This window comes from Clinocottus analis, unplaced genomic scaffold, assembly GCF_023055335.1.
Source record: "Clinocottus analis isolate CAN_PGR_092001 unplaced genomic scaffold, fCliAna1.0.p SCAF_4, whole genome shotgun sequence".
Classification (NCBI taxonomy): Eukaryota; Metazoa; Chordata; class Actinopteri; order Perciformes; family Cottidae; genus Clinocottus; species Clinocottus analis.
The window spans coordinates 22,696,367-22,708,875 of record NW_027176153.1 but is presented as its reverse complement, the minus strand read 5'-3'; the positions used below and the strand labels follow the sequence as shown (position 1 = coordinate 22,708,875).

Sequence of the window (12,509 nt, the reverse complement as noted above, 5' to 3'; positions counted from 1 at the left end):
TGAATGTTTATTAGGAATGGAAATTGGGATAGTGAGGTCCAAAATTGAACATCACGTTGACTCTAAAATGCACATTTTTGAGATTTAACTCGGAGAAGCAGTGCAAATCTTAACGTAAATTGCAGCAAGTGAGCACGGAGGGTTTTTTAGAGCGCCGTCATTTCGCGTCACAGCTTCTGCTGCCACGCCAACTGCTGATTGTGTTGATAAACGGGCCAAATCAGTGGGACGTAGTACCAACACAACCACCTTGCTGTTATTTTTAGAATATCGGCATGCACCTGTTTCCCTCACCTCGAGCAGTATTTGTGCGTGAAGTGAAGCTCGCAGTCTTAAAAGCTCAAACCCCAAAGCGGCACAAAAATTAGTGTCAGCACACTTGCAGGTATAATTCACTTTACAGCTGCAAAAAATATATTTTTGTAACTTTTGCACTGTGTATGACAGATGCCGTAATTAATAAAAGTGTGAAAAAAGCCTTGATTTGCATTTCTACCGTATGATGCTTTCAAAGATAATATCAACTGCTGCCATCTGTCTAGTTTGGTGTGATAAGGTTAACGAGAGAACCCCGGCACTGCGATGCCTACAGCCCGCTATGTAATGTCTACCATCATGACTACAAAAATAGAAGTGTTATTCCTTTTTTTTACCTTCTAGTGTTATGAAGGCGTACTGTATGCAGAGCGCTAACGATGCAGCGACAGTGAGACGGAAAGCCAGAGGCGATGGCTGCAAGAGAACGGAGAGTGGTTGAGGAGCCATTGTTCTTCCTCTCCAGACAGATGGGTAATGGAGCAGAGCCGTGTGAACATATTACTCCCCGTGGATCTGACAGCGTGAGACTAGGCTGACCTCGGGGTTTAGCGCACTATTAATGATCACACCCACGCAACGAAGGAGTGCGGACCCGCCACCGTCCTGCAGTCAATCAAAAAAGGGGTATTTTCGGTTCCTTTCATGTCGAAAATCCGTTTTCACGATCAATTCTTCTGAGTCAAGCTCACTGTAAAGCCCCTTCAGGTGGGTTTTAGAGCCAGGTGCAAAAGGGCAATGAAGTGAGTCCCCGCTGTGTGAAAAGCGGGTTTAAGTTATTTTTAGACAAAGAAATGTTGAGGTATTGACCCTCTTGAGCTGGGTTGACTGGCATGGTTGCATTGCAGTTTCCACGTTGTGGCAATGCTCACGCTTTTTCCTCACAACCTCAAGGTCCCGCAGCAAGCAGCCGGTGGCTCGCCGCTGACGCTTTGTATACGTTTCAGTCGTCTCTCTGTTTTATTCATTTACGAAGTTACTTATTCATGCAGCTCGTCTCGCCGCAACAGGGACTGGGCTGGACATTATCAGGTGTTTCCCAGGGTGCACAAATTGAATCAAGGTTTGTTTTGAAGTCGGGGAGCAAAGTCGAAAGTGAAGCCTCGGGACTTTTCGTTCTTTTTTTTCTTCGTCATGTGCTTTTCATCTAACCTGGTTTCCACAGTAACCTGATCATTAGAGACAATATGCACTCTCTCTGTTTGCTATTATGAAATGATTTATCTTCGGTAGAATAAGTCCATTCGGCTGAAGACGGTGCATAGAGACGTCTAAATACTAACTATGTTGAGTTTGACACAAGCGCACACTTTATGGGCTCTCATGCTCTAAGTTGAAGGCAATGTTTTTTATTGTCATATCCTGTAAGGCGCTGTTCATACATTACTAGAGATCATTATGCAGTTTGTCTTTTTTTTGCATCTAGATTTGTTGAAACGATCAAGGCTCTTAATGGATATAACTGGTTACTCGTTGTCAACCTCCATCAAACAAAGTGAATCGTAAAACGATATAATTCTGGCTTGTGTGTGTCGGATGAGAGCTCAGATCTAAGTCCATAAATTCACAGCGTGGAGGAGAGGTCGCCGAGTTCGATCCCCGACTACATCAACATCAGCGTTGATGGCCGTTTATCCGCTCCAGGAGTTTTTTGTTGGCACTAGTTTCGCAGTCATTTCTTGTCTTTTTCAATCATCAAACGGAGCAGAATTACAGGGTGTTACCGAGTTCACTGAGTTCACTCCTGTGAACCCAGTTTTTGAGGAACATTATGGATGTTTCTGTTCAGACAATCCTACTGGGAAAATGTTTTTGCATGATTGGCAGAGTTGTACAACTTGGATTTAAATGCTGTAATACTGTGACAAGCTACTCATTTACTCATACACAGGGTGACTGTTTCCATTAAAACTACCCAAATAACTACATGGAATTAATTTCAGGTACTCAAAAAGTAAGACAAAGGCTTTCACTCACTATTGAACAGAAGTCACTGAACTACACAGTAAATACTAGGGGTGGGAATCACCAGCGGTCCCGCAATACAATATCGTCACAATACGATATTATCACGATATTGCGATTTATTAGCTTTTTTTCAACCGCAAATTGTCCCCAAAGGAAAGCTTTGTCAACAAAAAATAAATTGATTCTACTATTCTAGGACCAAAAACCTTTAGAATTGATTAAATAAAAGATTGATACTCAGCTTCCGTGTATCGATACAATATCGCTACGCAAAATATCGTGATACTATGCCGTATTGATTTTTTTCCCCCACCCCTAGTAAATACTCATGTATTTTTCTTTTATTGTCAGAGGAACAGGCACAGGACAAATCTCAACTTATCACTGTGTGTTAAACAAGAAAAGCCATTGCAGTTTTTGGAGGTAAAAATCTTTCATATCTATATTTGCTTCCCACCTTAACCACATTGAGATGTTGTCTCACTTATTGTCACTTTACATGGCATCAACTTTACAAAACTGCTTTTAGCATAAAGTAGGCTTTGTCCACAATCTCAATAAATTGTAAATGTTTCCCGAACAAACTTGTTTCCAAGCTGTCAGTGGTGTAGTGTCTTCTTTCCCTAAAGGGGGATATAATACGCTCTAATCTTGATGTGAGTTCTTCAGCCATTTTTTTTTCCCGATCTCTGTATTCCTTGGTGTCTTTTTCAGAGCAATCAGAAAATCCCATAATCCCCCAGATCCCCAAATCCTTCATGCGAAGAGGAGTTTAGACGGAAACAGATCAGCCGGAGGTATGAAGACTTTGAGTCCATGGAGAAAAAACATTATACTTTTATGCCACATCTCCATGGGGGAAAAGATGTTATATTCCTTGAAGGATTTCTCTAAATGATGCTCAAAAGCATGTTTAAGTAATTATTCTGAAGAGAATATTTAGCAACCAATTACTCATCATTGATTGCTTTAATTATAAATGAAGCTGTGTTTAGATAATGGGGTTGTAAACACGTTTTAATGATTGAAATAGTGAGTCAACACTGGAAGTAGCAGGGATGAGTAACGTACTTTCTTCCAGCTTACTAAGTGAACTTCCACTCAGCACCAAACTGTGTTGGCAACAAAGATAAAAGAGAAAGAACGTTTTAAAGAGACAATAGATAACTTTTTATGTGAACTCAGCAGCCTTAAGCAAACTAATGAGTATTGGGTACTACATCAAATGCAACAATGCAGACACAAGGTTTGGTGGATGCACCTTTTCAGTCTGGTTGATCCGACCTGTGAGGCTAAGATAGTCGAGTGGTAAAATGTTAAACATACAGTATTTTTCGCCAAACCGTACGACAGAGATGTCTTTTAGAAAACCGCCATGGTGAAAATGTTCAAACCCGGTGACAACTGAAGGATGGAGGCTCAGAAGGACAGACTTTGTTGCTTTTACTCAAAATAGAGTGCTGCGTAAATGAGCCCTTAATTCCATAAATGAGTTACCATTTTTTACCAAAAAATTAAAAGACAAAGGACAGGAATGTCTTTTAGTTTTTTGGTTCGATGTTTAAAATGAAGTCTTAAATATAGGTTATGTATGTATGTAAATGTGTGTGTATACTGTATGTGTGTGTATGCATGTATATATTGTCACCCTAAGGGCGCGTATACTCCACTCTCCTTTTCTTCACGACATAATGACCTTACTTTGCTAATTGACCTCGGAGGGCTCACACAATGCGGCAGCGCTCACACTCGATAATCCACCTCGGAGAGACACTTTCTGAAAGCTGTTATATCTTTCACAAGTGTGAAGTATAATTAAAGTGCATCCTCTCATCCACTGCACATCAACTGCTGATCCTAAACGGTCCATTCCGTTTCTAATCTCAAGATTAAACTCACTAACAGAATTGTATTGATTTGGGCCAAAACACCTTTTCTGTATTTTCTTATTTGATTGTTTTTTTTTAACCGCCAATGAGAAGCCTCCCTTGGAGCTTTGGCTGCTGAGTTCAGTCCAGCATTAGCATCTGGTCCTATCACACAATTAACCTGCTTGTTGACCAGGAGCCCTATCTCTGTCGCACAGCTTCCAGCAGCCAGGTTCCCTTTACTCATGGGGGCTGTTTGCAGAGAGCAAATGTTGAAATAGATTGCAGCGCTTCAGAGGCCTGCTCAAGAGAAAATAAACATTACAAAATAGAAAAATTTGGAGCTGTAGATGGAACCTTACTTATGAGAGATATACTGCAAAATCAATCCATTACTCACTAGGACTGAGGCAAACCTCAAATTAAACATTGATTTACTACATTATGGCGCTAAATTAAACCATTTATCAAAAAGTTGTGTCTAACTGTTGCATTTAAAAACTCAATAGTTTGCAGCACTGTCCGATAGGTATAAATGGGGATTTATCTTAAAACAAATACAATGGTAAATATGTGTTGTGAAATAAACATAAGTATATTACCATATCAGTGAACTTCCTTGAAGAATTTAAAGTCATCTACAATAGATGTTGAAAGCAACTACTTGCTAAAACTTCAAGGTTTTAAGGTTTTCCATTTTCTGGTAAATAGTATTTTGCATCAATAATGTATGTTTAAATAGGTCACAAGATTTAGAATTCTGATTAATTTAGAAAAAAAAGAAGTTTGACCTTTTATTTGTAAGCGCGGCTACATGTGCTTATAAATCAATATTTCAAGTTTCCATGCCTCCGTTCTTTTGCGTATGAGACGCTTTAGATTTGTCTGGATTTGTCTTGTTTACCCAAATGAAAAAGCATCGGCTGTATGACTAGTGGGAAATCTACTTCTCCATCCTCAGGAAGTAAAAAACCATTAAACTTGCATAGAAAAAAATAAAAATAAATGGACCACACAGTAAAGTCTCTTACACACATAGTTCCCCGTTAGATTATGAGGATAAACGCCGCTAAAGATTTTCACATTTTCATTATTCAGGAACATGTCCACCGCGCGTCTTTTCTCACACAGCATGTCAACGTCAGAATAGACGAGTCAAGAGGCGGCGGGAATGCGACATTCACAGATGCCAACCGCCATAAAACTCAACAGAAGAGAACGATGGGGAAAGGCCACATCTATTGAAATTTTTCGGAGGAACAATGGCAGATAAGGAGCCGCTTTTGTCATGTGCGAATGTCCTTGTAATGTAATCAATATTCAAGTGTCAGACAAGTCGAATCACGTCAATCATCCGTACCGGCGTTTCCCCTCAAATGCTACTATTGAGGTGCGACTATGGCGGCACTGAATTTCGATCCCTTGCTACCATTCACACATGACCCCATGAAGGAAATGTTCCTGAACATGTTATATACGGATAAAAAGAACATGGTGCCATGTTCCTGCAGCACAATGACACTCTGCACAACCACCATTTTGCTGCAAGAAACACAAAGTGTGTGTGATAATCCGCTGCTGAGATTTACTCCAGTTTGACTCAAATTAGCTCAAAACAGCTGTTACAGAAGATTACTGAGCATCGTCTACACAGTAACTAGATATATGTATTCATGTCAACCATTCAGTCTGGCTTTATTTAAATATCATACCTTTACTGTGTGAATACATATTTATTATACTTGTTTTGATCTTGTTTTTCTACTTATGTCGGTTGTTTATTTGTTTGTATCGACGATGCTGCAAATGTCCCTTATCTTATATATAGGTATGTCTATTTATATTTATGTGTTTGTGTAACTTCAGTTATCTGCATGGAAGTCAAACATGTCATATCAAACACGTATCTAGCTTTATCTAGAAAATGTACCATGCATATGAATCATCTTAATGGAGGTAAATTATGAGATGCAGAGTTGTCCAATACGGACTGACCTCCTTGAGGGACACTGACACTAACGCCTCGGTCCGGCTTCATCCTTCCCCAGAGCATTACGTTGGGTTCAGACAGACAAAGGGTTCATTGCCCTCTCGCTCTCCTCAGCAGCGCTCACATGTCATCCCCCACCCAGCCGCATGACAAGTGGTGCTCCTGCATCCGGCCTGATCCATCATCCGCCTGGTCTCCTCCTCGTACCCCATCATCCTGTAGCTAATGAATCTTTACCGGACCGAGAGCTATAAATAATATATCCAATATGACGTCGTGGTGATTTGTTTTATATGAGATGTGGAGGACTAGAATGTCATAAAGCAGCCGGCGTTAGAATATCTATATAAAACAAGTCCACATGAGACCAGCGGAGCAGGTGGACCGCATGATGCTATCAAATAATAGAGGCTGGAAACATCCAACTTTTACAAGGGGTGGAACAGTTTTTATGGATTTTTTTTAGCTCATGCTTCCTGCATGCCACTGTATGGATGTTTTAATTTCCAAAGGCATCACAGTAACACTAACAGGCAGCAATCTGGCCCTTTGTAAAAACAGCTTTAAACTCATTTTCAATCCCAGTAATTTTCATCACCAGGGATTTTAAATGGATGTGCTACATCCATTACAGGCAGAAGTTATGAGTGCCCCGGTATTGTTGCGTTGAAAGCTTTTTGCTCTACTCAAAATGCTCCATTGCCCTGAAATATTGCATTGTTAATCATGACAAATAAACAGGGACTAGCAGCCCACCCTGTCATGTGTATATAGAGAAGGTGTGAGTGATATGGAGCGAGTAGGAAGACGCTACGTCTCCTTAATGCCTCTGATTAGGTTTAGGGGAAATATGTGGGAGAAAGAATTGAAACGGTAATATGTTTTGGCATATTCTTAAGAGCCTATTAAAATGTTTGATTGTTTACCAGAGGCTATGACAGCAATGGATATTTAACACAGTTTGTTTAGAAGACAGAACGAGGCCATAAGGAGGTATCGATTATATACAAATAGTGTTTTTATCGTTGTTAGTCAGAGTAGAATTATCATTTTAAAGACAGTTTAGGAAATACCTCGAGGTGCTTTGTTTTAGTTCATAGTTTCCAGTCTTTATGCTCCAGATAGTAAACATACTTTCTTGATCCCCGAAAGGGAAATTAATTCTTTTCACTCTGTTGTATTTTAAGACTTTTACACACAGAGCTACATTTTTCACTTTGTTTGTTTTGTACAGGTTAAATATACATGTTTGTTAGCGAGCTATAGGAGTGCTGGTAGCCTCGCTGCCTCCCCCTCACTTAATGCTAAGCTACGCTAAACACATCCTAGCTCACACGTTTACCCTACTAATTCTAACAGTCTTATATCCCTAAATGTAAAACTTTAACCTCTGTCTTCATATTTGCTTTTATCAATCCATCACAAGTTTAATTTTCAACGACAAATCAAAACAAATTCTTCAAACCCCTCATGCAGTTAAAAATAAAATAATGCAGCCACATCATATTTCAGTTTGTGGGGTCAGGCCCTTGATTTGACCTGACCTTCGGCCCCTGGGCCCCCGACGATGACGGCAAAACAACCAGTCAGCATGAGGAAGTGATGCATCCATCACCCGGACTCTGTTGACTACAACCCAGGCCCGACACGTGGGACCACGTGCTCGGACGCTGGTCGCCTCATGAAGCATTATAGTTCAACGGATAATATGAAAAATGGCAGACGATGGTGTTTTACCAAGAGTAGGGCAACGTGCACGGCTTTAGCAGCTGAATCCACTCGTGTGTGTGAGATTCAGCTCAGACGCTCTCTATATTGTGTATTATGTGGTGATGTCAAGTATTTTATTGTTTGAATCAGAAACAAGAGTACTCCTCTACATTTACAGAGGAGCAATACATTATTCATGGATTCATCCTGTTTTCAGTTTTATGTTTAATTCAGCTCCCATACAAAAAACCCATTCAAGTACTTTTTTTTCTCTTGTAAATAAAAACTGGGATGCAACCTCCAACGCTGAAACTGTTTATATCGACCTTTTCTGTGGAAGAACCCTAAATTTATAGTTTTTTTTGGTACACCGGATGAAAACAGAGTGAATGAGTGCCTTTAGGGTGTTTTGGTTTTATTTCTGCTGGTGGTGTTTTGGGGGAAGAGATCACAGTGTTCAACAACAACATCAGGTTGTGATGAAAGCTTTGGGTTATAGCTGCAACGTGACATAAACTGAGAGGCAATGCCTAAAGCTAGATGGAATAAAGGTTGTTAAGCTTGCTGCCACTCACAATTGTCATGGAAGTCATGACATTTTTATGTATTATATTTATTTTCTTGCACGATAGAAAGGGAAATTATGCTTTTCATCAATGAGTTGAGAAGCTATAAGTCAAGACAATGCTGTTGCCAATAGGGGTGCATGGGTTTGATAGCATTTCATAGAAGTATCAACAGCTTTTTAGGGAGTTGGTTGTTTGGGAAATGATGACATCATTAGCGCTGAGAGATTAGTTTAGCTATTTTGAAAATTGATTGAGTTTGTGGCATTGTTCATGTAAAAGTGCCTAATATTCTGTATTTAAGGTCCATGTTGTGGTCAAGACCCCTACAATGGGTCTCCGGATACATCAGAAGTTCATGAGATGCATAATGGGATAAGATATGAAAAAACCCTCAAATTGTGTTTTTTGTGTGGTAAAAAACCTGGATTTAAATGAATTAAAATGAGACAATATCAGAGGTTTAGAGGTCCGAATGTATAACTTGTTGGCTCTTGACTTCACCAGTGAGAGGTCATAATATTAAGAGGTAACAAGCCCAAAGTTTGTGAAACACTCATCTTATATGATAGTAAACTGAAATCTCACGGTTAATATTGGCCACAATCAATGATCAATGTGATTGCATAATCTTTAATTACAGAAAACTGTCAAAGGCCTTTTTTTTGTGGCTTTCTCCAGATGTTTTGTCATTGCTCAGTGACATTCATTAACCTTGACATTATTCATTTGACTTTTAAGCTGCGAAGGATAAATGGCTTTTGCCGGAATGTGCCGCATCCGCAGAAGTAAATTAAACAAAGTGGAAATAATATTCGTTCTACTTTATTATTTTGCAAATATCAACTCGATAAATCACAGGTCATAGAATCTGACGGGCAGACAGTGTAACACCAACATCACGAGAAGTTATAACATTATGTTAAGTTATAACTTTAACATTATGTATGGTTGATAAGCATAAGCAGGGGACTCGTTGTTTCCTCCCACTTGTTCTGAGTTTCCTCCACACTTGGTCTAAGTCAAGGTGGTCGGCCATGTTTGAATCCGCGGCAGAAGAAACCACCAAAGATAGATAGTAAATTAAAGATTTGTTAAGATGAACAATCCAGGTATTTTACCAAAATGCAACAGGAAATGAGCCCTCATCGCTAAACATCCATTTGCAATTCAGTCGCAGCTTTGCTCCACAGAGCTTTTCTCCTCTCTCTAACATTTCAGAGATGCAACATTTGGCCCTCCTGATGAACAGGATCCTCCTCTAATGTGCTTTATCGCACATTAGCTTCTTCTGCTTCCTCTAAACAAGTGGCATCATTATCAGGATAGCATTTCCTCTTGTTTTGCAGGAGCAATAGTGTTTTCTCTCATAGATGACTGGGGTATTGATCCAAGCCACAAGGCTTGTCAAAATTCTGCCCAATTTTTATCTTGGATTGAAACAAATTGTGCCCGTAGGGGGCCGTCAGAGAGCTCGGCATTAGCTCCACCCGCCCTGCATCCGATGCATTCCCACGTGTGTGCTTCATGGGTTTATCACGCCGGTGTGCACTATTGTTTGCAGAGGAAGCTCCCACGCAGGGACATTTTACAGTCCAGCCTTAGTGAGTGACATTTTAACAAGAAGTCATAAATCATGTCACTAGAGAGAAGAAAGAAATCAAATGCCAGAATCCCTGAATCCTCTCACAAAGAAAAACAAAACGACCCCTGCGGCGATCCTGATCACACACAATCATGTCAGTGCCGCACACACACACGCTCGCATGCAGGGAGGCAATTGGTCACATGTGCTTTGTAACACATTCAGGGCAGAGCCATCATACACATCCTCAAGCACACACACACACACACACACACACACACACACACACACACACACACACACACACACACACACACACACACACACACATGCCATAAATACAGCTTGCCAGCAAGGGACACTGGGGTCCAGTCAAAGCAGGAACCAGCAGAAAACTGATAAGGCTGGTCGGATTTGTTTAATTCTGTCTTTCTCCGAAAGCTGCTGCTGCTGCTGCTGCTGCTGCTGCTGGAGGGGGAGGAAAAAATAAAATATATATAACTGCACTGGAGGAACAGGTGAAGGGAGGCAGGGGATCTAAGTGAGCCGCAGAGATGAACATAAACACTGACGGGATTAACTCCACATAACAGGTTGTAGATTTTTGTAGAATACGTTTCCAACGGTATTCCCTGATCAATTCCCCGCAAGAAGAGGCATTGCTTACTAACACACCTGAAGTACTTTGAATCCTAAGTATAAAAAAAAGGGGAAGACGATGATCAGGATATTACAAAGCCCCCCCCCCCCTCTCCTTTGCTCTCTGGCTGACATGAAGCGCAGGGTATCCTGCTGTATCTCTCAGCTCCTATTAGCCCCCACAGCTCTGGCGCTTCATCAAAGTGTCATGATGCACGTTGATCAAACCCAGCAAGAGCGAGGAGGAGGAGGAAGAGAAGGAGGAAGGGGGGAAAAAGTGACAAGCTTGTGCAAACAGAAGAAGATAGAGACACAAATAGAAAACATGCACAAAGCAGTGACCTGGCTACACGCTGTGCAGCTGAGGAAGTCTCTTCATAGGTGTCTTTGACTGCAATGACTTGAACTTCCATTCTTTTTTTTTTTTTACACTAAACACTTGAAATGATGAAGGCACTTGCAACTTGTAGGACAAAAAGAATTGGATCAGAGGTACTAAAAATCCGTTGAAACAAACGGGTCAATATCTCGCCAATTTTTCACCCGGGTTCAGACGGCGGTATAACGGGCGGAGGTGTGTGAGATCGAGGTGGAAAGTCCAGCTGCAGACATCCACTCTTATCAAATATTAACCGGGGCTTCATAAATGATAGAATACAATGATATAGCCAGGAAGGCTGCCCAAAATAAAGGGAAGTAGTTTTTATCTCGGCATGCATTATTCAAAAGTCAATATTCGTCAAAGATTACCAGTCGAGGGGTTACAACAGTATTGGATGACTGAGATGCAAATAAAAAGCTACGGCTGCTCTGCATCTGTCCTCTGCATCTTCGGAGTGAAGCGCCGTGCGTCTCACCCACTCACATCCCCCAACAAACTGGCAACCTGCAACCTGTCTTAACAGCACCTCAGCACGGCGGTGAAATCAAGCCGGGGGAATCAATCGTTAAAAGCCAAACAAAGAAGGAAAAAAAGCGGCTCAAAGCATCAGATTTGAACCAGTGATTCAATCCGCTGTGACAGCTGTGTACTCACCAGTGACAGTGGGTCTCACTTTTCCTCTGTTGATCCTCCCCTCTCTCTCTCTCTCTCTCACTTCTCCCTCACTCTGTTTCTCTTTTTTTTCTCTCCCCCCCTCGCTCTCTCCTCCCCGATCCTCTTCCTTGCTTGCTCCTGAACAGAATGAGCCTCCACTGCACTCAGGAACCCAGTTTCTATGGCAGTGTGAGCAAGCACAAGCAAGTCAGCAGGATACTGTAGTGTAAATGTCTAGGGGCAGATCCCTCACCCAGCCCAGAGAACAGTCAAACAAGCTCAATAGCGTCTCACTTCAATCCTGTTGTGCTAAAACAACCACGAGCCACTTGAACTTCTGTTGCAAAAAAATGTAGTGAAAGAGCAAAAAAAAGCAAAAGAGAAACCCGGCGAAGAAATGTTGTTTGCTCCCTAAAAAAAACACACACAGGCAATGCAGCAAAAGAAAGGAAACGCGCATAAGTTTAGGAGCATGAATATACATGAGGGCATGCTCATGAATATCAAAGCTTTTCTTTGAATAGATGTTCAGATATCACATTCAAAGAGTTGTTTTATTTCTACATAGAATGGCATTAGGCAAAATGCGTCACGAGGGATCAAAAGGGAGCTTTTATTGAGGAGCAACAAATGCAAGCCGTTTGCTTTTGTTCTGTTTCAAGAGAGCCTGCGGTAAGCTGGTGTGATGAACACATGTGCATCCAACGCGCTCGCTTCAAGAGGCACACACACACAAACACACACCACTGATTAAATAAGCATGGGCGACATTGCGCCTCAGTCTGCAGTCCTGGCTATATGGTCATGCGACATATTGCAGCACAATCAGTAC

General features: G+C 41.2%; 2 protein-coding genes across 4 annotated transcripts in view; one reads left to right on the top strand and one right to left on the bottom strand.

The window, feature by feature from the left end:
* The window catches only part of klhl21 (kelch-like family member 21), a 76,744-nt gene that overhangs the window by 13,865 nt on the left and 50,370 nt on the right, over window positions 1-12,509 (top strand). Inside the window, exon 1 of one of the 3 annotated variants that reach the window (XM_068597379.1) lies at window positions 3,070-3,080. The exons of the other annotated variants lie outside the window; for them this stretch is intronic. The gene's annotated coding sequence lies outside the window, so the exon portion shown is untranslated. Of the gene's footprint in view, window positions 1-3,069; window positions 3,081-12,509 lie in introns of those variants that run through there. 3 annotated transcript variants of the gene reach the window in all.
* syt6a (synaptotagmin VIa) overlaps window positions 1-12,509 on the bottom strand; it is a 52,919-nt gene that overhangs the window by 17,392 nt on the left and 23,018 nt on the right. The gene's annotated exons all lie outside the window — the stretch shown is intronic.